This window comes from Phyllobates terribilis, unplaced genomic scaffold (genome assembly GCF_046119375.1).
Source record: "Phyllobates terribilis strain yellow unplaced genomic scaffold, ASM4611937v1 Scaffold_8__6_contigs__length_399053987, whole genome shotgun sequence".
NCBI lineage: Eukaryota > Metazoa > Chordata > Amphibia > Anura > Dendrobatidae > Phyllobates > Phyllobates terribilis.
The window spans coordinates 269,350,308-269,362,726 of NW_027362768.1; the positions used below are offsets into that span (position 1 = coordinate 269,350,308).

At 48.0% G+C, this 12,419-nt stretch overlaps 1 pseudogene; it reads left to right on the forward strand.

Annotated features, from left to right (window-relative positions):
- The window catches only part of LOC141157733 (meiotic recombination protein DMC1/LIM15 homolog), a 67,909-nt pseudogene that overhangs the window by 15,027 nt on the left and 40,463 nt on the right, over positions 1–12,419 (forward strand).

The window sequence follows — 12,419 nt, forward strand, 5'->3', positions numbered from 1 at the left end:
TTTTGTCTGGCCCATTTTTGGAGTTTTGTGTGAAATGATCAATGATTTGATTTTTGATTCATTCTCTTTTGTGTTTTTTCCTTGCAAGCAAATTAAATGAAGATAATAATACCAAAGAATTTGTGATTGCAATCATTTTCAGGAAGAAACGGAGTATTATTTGACAGAATTGCAGGGGTGCCAATACTTTTGGCCACCACTGTAAGACATATTTTCAGTTGTTTCACACTTTTTTGTTAAGTATATAATTCCACATGTGTTAATTCATAGTTTTGATGCCTTCAGTGTGAATGTACAATTTTCATAGTCAAGAAAATACAGAAAAATCTTTAAATGAGAAGGTGTGTCCAAATTTTTGGTCTGTACTGTATATAAAAAAAATGAAAAAGTAATCCAATAAAATAAAAATACTGTACCCATAAATAAATATTATGAAAAAAAAAACAAAACAATAAAAGTACACATATTTGGTATCACCACGTCCATAACGACCTGACCTATAAAACTGTCCCACTAGTTAACCTATTTAGTGAACATGGTAAAGAAAAAAGGAAGCAAAAAACGATGCTTTATCATACCGCCAAACAAAAAATGGAATAAAATGTAATCAAAAATACGAATGTAAATAAAAATGGTACCGCTGAAAACGTCATCTTATCCCGCAAAAAACAAGCTGCCATATAGCTCCATCAGCCAAAAAATAAAAGTTATAGCTCTCAGAATAAAGCAATGCAAAAAAATATTTTTTCTATAATATAGTTTTTATTGTATAAAAGCGTCAAAACATAAAAAACTATATAAATATGGTACCACTGTAAACTTACTGACCCGAAGAATAATGCTGCCTCATCAATTTTACCACACACGGAACGGCATCACGGTTGTGCTAGGGTTAGGGTTGTGCTAGGGTTAGGGTTGTGCTAAGGTTGTGTTGGGGTTAGGATTTTTTCAAATGTAAAGAAAAAAATGACAATATGGCGACTAGTGTTGAGTGCAAGTGCTCACTACTTGAGTTTGCATCGGGTGCTCGGGTATGCACTGAGTATCGCAGATGCTCGAGTGACATGCTCGAGTCTCCGCCCCATATGTTTCGTGGCTGTTATACAACCATAAAAAGACGCGGGGATTGCCTGCCATGCATGGGAAATCCCCGCATGTTGTTTTTTTTTGGGTGTCTAACAACCGTGAAACATGCAGGGCGGGGACTCGAGCATGTCACTCGAGCACCCGCAATACTTGGTGCATACCCGAGTACCCGATGCAAGCTCAAGTAGCGAGTATTTGCTTTCATTCATTTTATTCAATATGATGACCTAATGTTATCAAATTCTGTGTCGTACCTCTGGGTTTAAAATGTTCATTATACCCCTTGATAAAATCCTTGAATGGTCTAGTTTCCAAAATGGGGTCACTTGTGGGGGGTTTGCACTGTTTAGGCGCATCGGGGGCTCTCCAGATGCAACGTGTCGTCCGCTCTCAATTCCAGCCAATTTTGTGTTCAAAAAGTCAGTGCTCCTTCCCTTCTGAACCCTGCCGTGCGCTTAAACAATAGTTTTTCCCCACATATTGGGTATTGGCGTACTCGGGAGAAATTGCACAATAAATTATATGGTGCAATTTCTCCTGTTACCCCTATGAAAATGCAAAATTGGGGACTGAAAAACATTTTTGTGGGAAAAATGTGAAAATTTTATTTTTACGGCTGAATGTGAAGCACCTGGGGGTTCAAGGAGCTCACTACCATCTAGATAAGTTCTCTGAGGGGTCTAGTTTCCAAAATGGTGTCACTTGTGTGGGGTTTCCACTGTTTAAGCACATCAGGTGCTCCCCAAACGCGACTTGGCGTCCACTAATTATTCAATCAAATTTTACATTCAAAAAGTCAAATGGCGCTCTTTCCGAACTCTGCCGTGCGCCCAAACAGTGGTTTTCTTCCACATGTGGGGTATCGGCTTCCTCAGGAGATATTGCTCAACAAATTTTGGGGTCCATTTTTTTCCTGTTACCCTTGCAAAAGTAAAAAAATTGGGTCAAAAATAACATTTTTTTGTGAAAATTTTTTCTCCTTCCCCCATGATGGCACCATGGAGAGAAAGGGAATCCGCCCTTAAAGAACAGGAAACCTACAGATAAAAAGGGCGGTACCTCTCTCCCTCATCAGTTGGTTTCCTGTCCTTGACGGGGACCTACAGCGTTCTAAGAAGAAAGAAGAAGCATGGAATGACATACCAGCCCCGGCCAGTCTGGCTCAGGCAGTGGGGGTTCCCTGCCTCAGCTGGCACGGTGTCCTGAAGCGCCACCACTGAGGTCAGTGGGCCTCCTGGGTGGCAGGGAGACGCGGCGCAGAAGAAGGCTGAAGCCGCTGCGTTCTCTGGTGGTGTTGGGTGCCCAGGGCGGTGAGTAGGCCTGGGACTTCTGGGTCCCATTACGCAGAAGCGCGCTCGCCGAGCGCCTCCCCGTGACGCGTGCCCTGATGCACCACTGGGGAGTTGGCGTGACTGGGCGCGCGCTTGCCGGTCGCCTCACCCTGACACTAGCCGCAAGGCTGGGTGCGCACACCGGACGTGCCGCGTGCCGCGGTGCATCTCTGGGAGCGGCGCATCTGAACGCAGGCACGGGATCCCTGGACACATTGCACCCACCGCCCAACCTGGAGAATAGCAGCAGGGGGGCGTCCCCCACACTGTAGAGGTGCGCGCCCATATCCCCCAGGGGGAGGGTGCAGCACACAAAGGCCCCACGGCTGACTGATGGGAAATTCAAGCCAGGTGAGGAGGGGTGGAGCCCTATAGGGGTTTAAATACTGGGGTTAAGCACTGGGAAAGATCTTCCTTAGCACACTCTGGCACTAGCTATGAGCGAGCAGGAGCTAGAGGAGGTGCAGTCCCTGCACCCCCACTCACCTCCACCACCGCAACAAGGGAAGCGTGCCAAAGGAACCCCCAGTGACCCTTCACTCCAGCACGGCCAAGGTAACAGCGGAAGCGGGCGTACCGGCAGGTCTTCGCAACGCGGCAAGGACTCCAGTGGGGCATCAACCTCAAGGAAAAACCCATCTACAGGAACGAGTTCCTCTCCAAATCCGGCACTCCCTCTTACAGCAGGATGGTAAGTGATCTTTGTGAAAGCTCACTTTACAATTTGGGCCCCTTCTTTTTCCTCTCTCATCAGGGCAGGAAGAGTACGGGCAAGTCCAAACACACATGGGAGAAGAGACTATACAGCTCTTGTATTGAACAGACAATTTGCGAGGAGACCCCTAAGTTTGCCTCAGAGCTCAGATCCTTGATTAAATCCCAGGTAGAAAATACTTTCAAGTCCCTGCAGAAGGGGGGGGGGTGGGAAACGGGAGAAAACCCGCAATCTGTCCCCGGTATCAGGATCTAGCAGTTTGGATGGAGAGGGGGTAGACACAGATTCGTCCTTCTTATCTTTATCCTCATCATCTTCCGGGGGTGGAGGGGGACGTAGCTGTTTTCCTATAGAGGCTACAGACAATTTAATTAAAGCAGTTAGGTCCACCATGGGGTTGGTAGATCCTCGCCCCAAGAGATCGGTCCAGGACATGATGTTCAGTGGCCTTGAACAAAAGAAAAGAAGATCTTTCCCTCTCAATGATAAAGTCCACTCCCTGATTAAAAGAGAATGGAAAAAGACGGAAAGAAAGGGCCTGTTGTCCCCAAAGAGGAAATACCCCTTTGAGGACCCGGTATGTTCATTCTGGGGAAAAGCAGCAAAATTAGATGTGGCAAAAGCTAAAGCCTCTAAAAAATTTTCCCTGCCGTTTGAGGACATGGAGGTACTAAAAGACCCAATGGATAAGGAGGCCGCAGGGGGAGGGTTAAAACCCGCAGTTGCAGACACATATACAGCCAGATCATTAATGGTCTGGCTAGACCAACTAGAGGCACAACTTAAAAACAAAACATCCAGGGATAACTTATTAGGCTCCATCCCAGTAATGAAGGGCGCAGCAGCATTTTTGGCTGATGCGTCAGCTGACTCTTTTAGGCTGGCAGCCAGAGCAGCGGGCTTCTCTAATGCAGCCAGATGGGCCCGATGGCTTAAATGCCACCAAACAAAATTAAAGCTGTGTTCCATTCCTTGCGAGGGTGAGTTCCTATTTGGACCTACTCCCTACTCTTGATGATATTCTCAACAAGGCTGGGGATAACAAGAAACGTTTCCCTGTCCTCTCCAGTACTTCATACAGGGAAGCCCTTTCGGAGCAGAAAATTTATACGCTGGAAACCCCCCAAAGACCAGGATAGGTAGGAGGATAGGAAGAAAAAAACTAAAGGATTTATGTTTAACAGACCCCCCCCCCCCCAGTGACAACAGAAAACCCACCCAATAAGGGTCAGACTTCTTCTTTTCCTCCCAGCCTGGGAAAAGATATCAAACAGCTCTTGGATTTTAGACCTGATAAAAACAGGTCTAAAATTTCAGTTTCACTCCATTCCCAGACCAAACTTTGTCATAACCCCCAAGAGGTCATCAGAAGTAGAAAAATCAGCACTAGAACAAGAAATCCTAGGTCTAATAGAAAGAGCCGTCCTTCAAGAAGTCTCTGCCCAGGAGAAAGACGAAGAATTCTACTCCCCTCTGTTCCTAAGGAAAAAACTGGACGGGACTTTCAGAACAATTGTAAACCTGAAGAAATTGAACACATTTCTGAAGGTTCAAACCTTCAAGATGGAGTCAAAATCGTCAGTAAAACTGTTATTCCCAGGCTGTTTTATGGCTATACTGGATCTGAAGGACGCCTATTATCACGTCCCCATACACAGAAATTACCTGAAATTCCTAAGGGTAGCAATATCGATAAAGGGAATAGTCAAACACTACCAGTATACGGCCCTCCCATTCGGTCTAGCTATAGCCCCAAGGGTTTTCACAAAAATAGTGGCGGAGGTAATGGCCCATCTAAGGGAGCAAAACATTCTGATTACCCCTTACCTGGATGATTTGCTGAGGCAACTCTTTCAATCATTGCAAGGACCAACTGGCAAGGGTCATAGATTCCTTGACGAATTTAGGCTGGCTTCTCAACCTAAAAAAGTCCAAGTTGGAGCTGGACCAAGTACAAGAGTATCTAGGCATTTTATTAGATTCGAGGAATCAGGAGTGACGTCTCCCGGCAGGGAATATTCAGAAAATGATAGCTCGGATATCTCAAGTAAAGGACCACCCCTCTATGACTCTGCGAAAAGCAATGTCCCTTCTAGGTTCCATGACAGCCTGTATTCCGGGGGTCCGTTGGGCCCAGGTACCTACCAGGGACTTACAGTGGGAAATCTTGGGGGCAGAGAAATCGCTAAAAGGGCACTTAGAAGGTCAGCTAACTTTGTCATCAATAACCTTAGTCTCCCTAAGATGGTGGGTGGAGGTGGACAATTTAACCCAAGGCGTTCCATGGACAATCTCAGTCTCGCAGGTTCTGACTACAGATGCAAGCCCCAGGGGGTGGGGGGCTCACCTAAACGACCAGATAGCTCAAGGGGTCAGGACAAAGGGCTTAAAAGGTGTATCCTCCAACATGAAGGAACTTCTAGCAGTAAAATTCACCCTCTCAAAATTTCTAAACACTCTACAGGGACACCATGTAAGAGTGTTCTCGGACAACAGGGTAGTAGTAGTAGTAAATCACCAGGAGGGGACCCAGTCCCATTCTCTACTACAAGTAACAAAATCCATCCTCCAGTTAGCCGAGAACAATTTGGGGTCTCTGTCAGCACTCCACATAAAAGGAACAGAAAATCTCACAGCAGACTTCCTGAGCCGAACCCAGCTGAAACAGGGCAAATGGGAGCTGAATCAGTTAGTGTTCAACTAACTCACGAAAATGTGTGGATACCCTTTCATAGACCTATTCGCCAACTGGCAGAACAAAAAAGTAGACCTATTCTGCTCAATAAACACCAAGGGGAACCCAGCAGCACTAGATGCATTTACAATCCCATGGAAGCACCAGCTAGCCTATGCCTTTCCCCTGATCGCACTTATTCCGGAAGTTCTGAGGAAAGTCAGGGAAGACAGGGAAAACGTAATTTTGATAGCCCCCTTCTGGCCAAAGAGGCCCTGGTTTTCCTGGCTGAGGATAATGTCCACCTCCGACCACTGGGTTCTTCCGGAAATCCCGGATCTCCTTTTCCAGGGACCGGTCCTCTATCCTCAGGTAGCAAATCTACACATGACAGCCTGGATTTTGAGAGGGCGCTCTTAAGGGATAGAGGTTTTTCCCCAAATTTGATCTCCACTCTACCACAGAGTAGGAAACCCGTAACTACCAGACTTTACGGTAAAACCAGGAAAAAATTCCTCTTATATTCAGGTTCTAAGGTACAAGGAGAAGTCCCCATTGCTTCCATCTTAGAGTTCCTACAAAGGGGGTTAGAACGGGGTCTGGTCACAAGCACACTCAAAGTTCAAGTTGCGGAATTAGGAGCCCTATACAACTGCGACCTGGCCAGAAATAGGTGGATATCTAGATTCATCAAGGCATCATCCAGTTCTAGGCCCATCCCCTCCCGGAATACTCCTCCTTGGGACTTAAACTTAGTCCTTACAACCCTAACGAAACATCCCTTCAAACCTTTAGCGGATGCATCTCTAAAAACCCTATCTCTTAAGACGTCACTCTTAGTAGCTTTCACATCGGCACGAAGAGTTAGCGACATACAAGTTCATCAGCATGGCTCCCCTTCATGCAAATCCCAGAGGACAGGGTGACACTTAGGACTGACCCAGCATACCTTCCTAAGGTGGAATCACACTTTCATAGATCGCACGGGAGAGTAGGAAGGATAAGGCTCTCTTTTGTGTGCTTCCAGGGACCTCTGAAGGGGCAAAAAGCTTCCAAGGGCACACTGGCAAGATGGATAAGAGACGCCATCTCCCTGGCATACTCGTCAAGCGGGGAAACCGGGCCGGAGAATCTAAAAGCTCACTCGACAAGGGCAGTAGCAGCCTCCTGGGTGGGAAAAGCCGGTGCTTCAATAGAACAGATATGTAGAGCTGCAACCTGGTCTTCCCCCTCTACATTCTTCCAAAGGCGGTGAAGGTAGAGATATACGTCCACGCCGCTGAAAAATCCTCAAATCAGGAACATATAATAAAATCCTTGTTTATTGGTAAATGCCTACGCGTTTCTGGGTGTTCCACACCCCTTCATCAGGGCACCAACAGATATATCAATGCATGCACTGAAACACTCCATTTATATACAGACATAAAGTGAAAAAAAAAAAAAGTTGTGTTCAAAAAGGAAGAGCAGAAAAAAAACAAAAAAAAAACAACATAACCTTTGCACCTGAGGCCGTGTGCAAAAACCTTCAACAAAACTTTATCAATGAGTGTCACCAATATAAAAAGTGAGTATAAAAAACATGTATTAAGACACGTATTACAAATAATGTAGTGTAGAGATGTATAAATAATCAATATACAGAATAGTCAAATGTATCAGTCAAATGGAGTAAATACATGAAAGGAATATTACTTACTAATAAGTAAGCGTTCACATTAGGTAAGAACAATATAAATATATATATAACATTAAAATCTCTAATGAGAATACGCCCATCAGCTGTCGTTCCATAAAGGGAGATGGAAAACGAAGGAACAAAATAAAAATAAATATAAAAAGTACCCCCATGTAGAAAATAGCCCGTAATAACCTCTGTCAACGGAGGTAGTGAATCACCTGACGTGCGGTGGCGTAGAAGGAGTGAGGTGTGTCTACCTGTTTGTGTATCTCCTTTATCTGTGCCACAGCCTGTGCACTACATCGAGGTGTTTTCTTTAGGTCCTATTACTACACATTAGTCTCTATGTCACTACATGATATATGTCAGATAACCTGTTCCTTGTACCATTCCTCCGTTGATAGAGGTTATTACGGGCTATTTTCTACATGGGGGTACTATTTATTTTTATTTTGTTCCTTCGTTTTCCATCTCCCTTTATGGAACGACAGCTGGATTGCGGTCACGGTGTACCGCCGCTGCGAGGCAGACCGCTGAGGCTGGTGTTGTGTGCGCAGCAGAGAATGGGACAACTCCCCACGGAAGGAGTATAGCCTCAGCGCAGTGAGTGTGGATGATGGGAGTGATGGTGCACGGGTGTAGCGTCTGTCTGCACTCTTCCTGGCTACCTTGCTGTAAGCGAGTGGAAGTAGCCCACGTCCCTGAGCGTACCGTGTAGTGCTCACCCGTATGGCTGGTGACTTGGGGCCTTCTGATAGCCTCTGCTCCTCGATGGCGGTGCTGGTCCCATGCTCGTGACTGAGCCTCCGGGCTTCTATGGCCAGAGGACCTGGAATCCCCTGCCGGCTGGTTTCTGCTGCTGGACTTAGAGATCCTCACAGCCTCGGACTCCGTTGTCCGGTAGTAGTGTCTTCAGCCAGGACGAGCTATATCTGCTTCCAGTCCCTGGCACTCAGCACCTGCTCCTACAGAGTTCCTAGCTGTTGCTTTCCCTGTGTCTGCAACTTCACTCTCTACTCTCTCTGGAGCTTCACTTTCTCCTCTAACCCCGCCCGAGATCCAGTTTATATAGGGCAGGTTCCTCCCCTATCTGGTCTGGGACAGGAGGTGTTGCATGTTCAAGGGCTCCTGACCAGGGAACCTCCCACTTGCTCTCAGACGTGATATTTCTATCACTGTGGCAACCAGACCCCTCTGGTGCCACATTCCCCCCTAGTGAAATTTAGTACTCCGGGACTAAACACATTTTTGAAACATAATATAACAGGGTATAAACAATAATACAACAACATATGTACAAGAAGTTTAGTCTTTAGAGGCCACGGCGCGTCCGTGACCGGGTGTCCATGTCACCCAACGAGGTGAAGTCTTGAACGGTGTGGGGACCTGTCCAAAGCAAACCCAAAATGTTGGCCCTGGGCGTGGCTGCAAGGTGAAGCGAACTACTTTGGACCACATGGGGCCACGCCAGACAGGTTTTTCTTCCGTGGCCGTCTTCGCAAGAGGCACCAAGTGCAACTATTTACAATGTAGTTCCGGTTATTCAGCGTCCATAACCTGACAGTCCAAATAAACCTGCAGGGTAACTAGAGGAACATAATTAATAAACAGGCAACGAAAACATAAACCATTTTCAGCATTTGCAATTTACAGGTTAATCCACATTCTAGATTCTCCAGCGAGCGGGCATCTGTCCTCTAGTGCTCCTGGTGGAACTACGTAACCCACTATCTGGCTCTGCACTACAGGGTGTAGGAAGTGTTGCGGGTAGGCCTGGCAGCTTCCTGCGTACTCTTTGGCTTACTAAGATTCTCCTGAGCTGCTGGTATGGATTCTTCTGCCTCCTGGGCCGGCTGCTCTTCCGACACTCCCTGTTCTTCTGTAGGCCCTTGAGGGGCTGGCTGGAGAAAGGTGAGGACAGGTACCACGACTGCGCTGTTGATCTGAATCCAGGACCGGGCAAAGTCTCCGAGTACGGTACTGATCATTTCTTCCCTTTCCTCTGCGGGTTGAGAGTTCTCTTGATCTTCGTCAGTGCTTTGCAACTGCTCGGGACACTTTTTCAGGTGGTCTCTGGAGACAATGGCCGTGGTTTCTCCTCCATCCTTACTGATTATACAGATTTTTGGATTCTCATGGCGTGAAGGCAGTACGGTGTACGGTTCTTTCTCCCACTAATCATCCAACTTATGGAGCCGCCTCTTTCTCTTCAAGACCTGCTCTCCAGGTACCAGGGGAACAGCGGAAGCATGCTGGTTATAAGTCTTCTCTTGCCTTTCTCTTGCTTGAGACAGACTTCGCTCGACGCTCTCTTGAACTTTCCGGTACTACTGCTGCCGTTCTGTATCCCAGTCTGCCTCTGGCGAGGTGTCCTCTGGTGTCAGGACTCCCATATCCAGGTCAATAGGCAGCTTACCAGGTCTTGCTCTCATTAGGTAAGCCAGGGTACAGTTGGTGGAACTTACTGGGATGTGGTTATACAGGTCCACCAGATCAGGCAGTTTCCCAGGCCACAGATTACGTTCTTCCAGGGGCAACGTTTTTAGCAAGTCTATCACCACCTGGTTCATTTTTTCACATAGTCCGTTGGTCTGAGGGTGATAGGGCGTTGTTCTTATCTTCCTGCAGCCATACAGGTTGCAGAACTCCTGGAAGACCTCCGCTTCGAAGGCTGGTCCTTGGTCCGTCAACACTTGCTCCGGATACCCGTGTGGATGGCAGAAGTGCAGCTGGAAGACTCTGGCTGCTGTTTGAGCTGTCAAGTCTTTGACAGGGACCACCACCAGGAACCGGGAGTAGTGATCTACGATGGTGAGGGCGTAGATGTACCCAGATCTGCTCGGAGCCAGTTTCACATGGTCCAGAGCTACCAGCTCCAGTGGCTGCCTGGTGATGTTGGGCTGCAGAGGAGTCTTCTGGCTGGCACGGTCCTTCCTTGTTAGGTTGCATGGGCCACAGTCTCTGCACCATCTCTCGATGGCTCCTCTCATGCCTACCTAGAAGAACCGTCCACGCAACAGGAACTCCAGCTTCTTCCATCCGAAGTGCCCTGCCCCGTCGTGGTATGCCTCCAGAACCATAGCCGCGTCTCGTCGGACAACTACCTGCTAGGTCAGCTCATGTGTTCGGGAGTTGACCACTCTCCGGCACAGCTTCTCTTTGTAAAGAAACAGCTTACTTTTCTCTTTCCACAGTTGCTTGGTCTCCTCCGGAGCGTCTGGGTCAAGGCGGGCATCAGCCTGTGTCAGCATTTCCTTCACCAGACGGACTGCGATGTCACTGTCTTGCGTTTCCGCCCAGCCGTAGTGGGGTAAGGGATTGAACGTAGCAGAGCGCCTGTCCCTTACACGGTGGGAATACTGGGTAATCCCATGATGGTGGAACGCCGGGAGTTCGATCTCTTCTAGTTCTTCTGGATCTTCTCCTCTGTCCAGTAAGTTTGGCATCCTGGACAGGGCATCCGCGTTGGCATTTGAGCGTCCCGCCCGGTATTTGATGTTGAATTCATAGTTGGACAGGCGGGCCATCTATCTCTGCTCCAGGGCACCAAGTTTTGCAGTGTCCAGGTGTGTCAACGGGTTGTTATCCGTGTACACGGTGAACTTGGAAGAGGCAAGGTAATGCTTGAAACGTTCGGTCACTGCCCACACCACTGCCAGGAACTCTAGCTTGAAGGAGCTATAATTCTCAGGGTTCCTTTCTGTGGGCCTTAGTTTCCGTCTGGCGTAAGCGATTACCCGTTCTCTCCCCTGCTGAATCTGGGACAGTATGGCTCCTAGCCCGATGTTGCTTGCCTCCGTGTGGAGGATAAAGGGCTGGCCGTAGTCAGGGTATGCCAGGACTTCATCCCCCATGAGGGCCATCTTCAGCTGGCGGAAGGACTCCTCTTCCAGCTTTTCCTACCTGAAGGGTGGCTTCTGGGTTTTGGCCTTCCTGGACTGGCCTATCAGGAGGTCCTGCATAGGAGCTGCCATTCTGGTGAAACCGGGAATGAATCTTCGGTAGTAGCCTACCAACCCGAGGAACTGCCGCACTTCCTTTACGCTGGAGGGTCTTGGCCAGTCCTTAATCACGGTGATCTTATCGGGGTCGGGAGCCACTCCGTCAGCACTCACCACGTGTCCCAGATACTGTACTTTTGGTTTCAGTAGATGGGACTTGTAGGGTTTCACCTTTAGGCCGTAGCTTGCCAGGACGTCAAACACTTCTGCCAGGTGTTTCAGATGGTCCTCGTAGGTCTTGCAATAAACGATGACATCGTCCAGGTATAACAGGACCGTCTCGAAATTCCGGTGTCCCAGACAGCATTCCATCAACCTCTGGAAGGTCCCCGGTGCGTTGCAGAGCCCGAACGGCATACAGTTGAATTCACTGAGACCCATCGGGGTGGTAAACGCGGTCTTCTCCTTGTCCGCCTCTGCTACAGGAACCTGCCAGTACCCGCTAGTAAGATCCAAAGTGGAGAAGAAGTTAGCAGATTTTAATGCAGCTAAAGATTCTTCTATCCTAGGTAACGGGTACGCATCTTTGTGTGTGATTCGGTTGACCTTTCTGTAGTCTACACACATTCTCATGGTGTTGTCTTTCTTTTTCACTAGAACTAGTGGAGCTGCCCAGGGGCTACAGCTGTCCCGGATTACCCCAGCCTCCTTCATGTCTCGCAACATCCCCTTTGCATGCTGATAGCGTGCAGGGGGTACAGGTCGGTATCTTTCTTTTATGGGTGGATGGTCTCCTGTGGGGATGTGATGTTCTACCCCCTTTACTCGCCCGAAGTCTAGCGGGTGTTTACTAAAGACTCTTTCGTACTCCTGAACCACCCGGTAGACTCCCTGTTTTTGGTGTGAGGGAGTGGAGTCAGTACCCAAATGCAGCTGCTGACACCAGTCCTCCATATGTTTCTTAGAGCCGTTACCTTCCTCTGATTGAGAC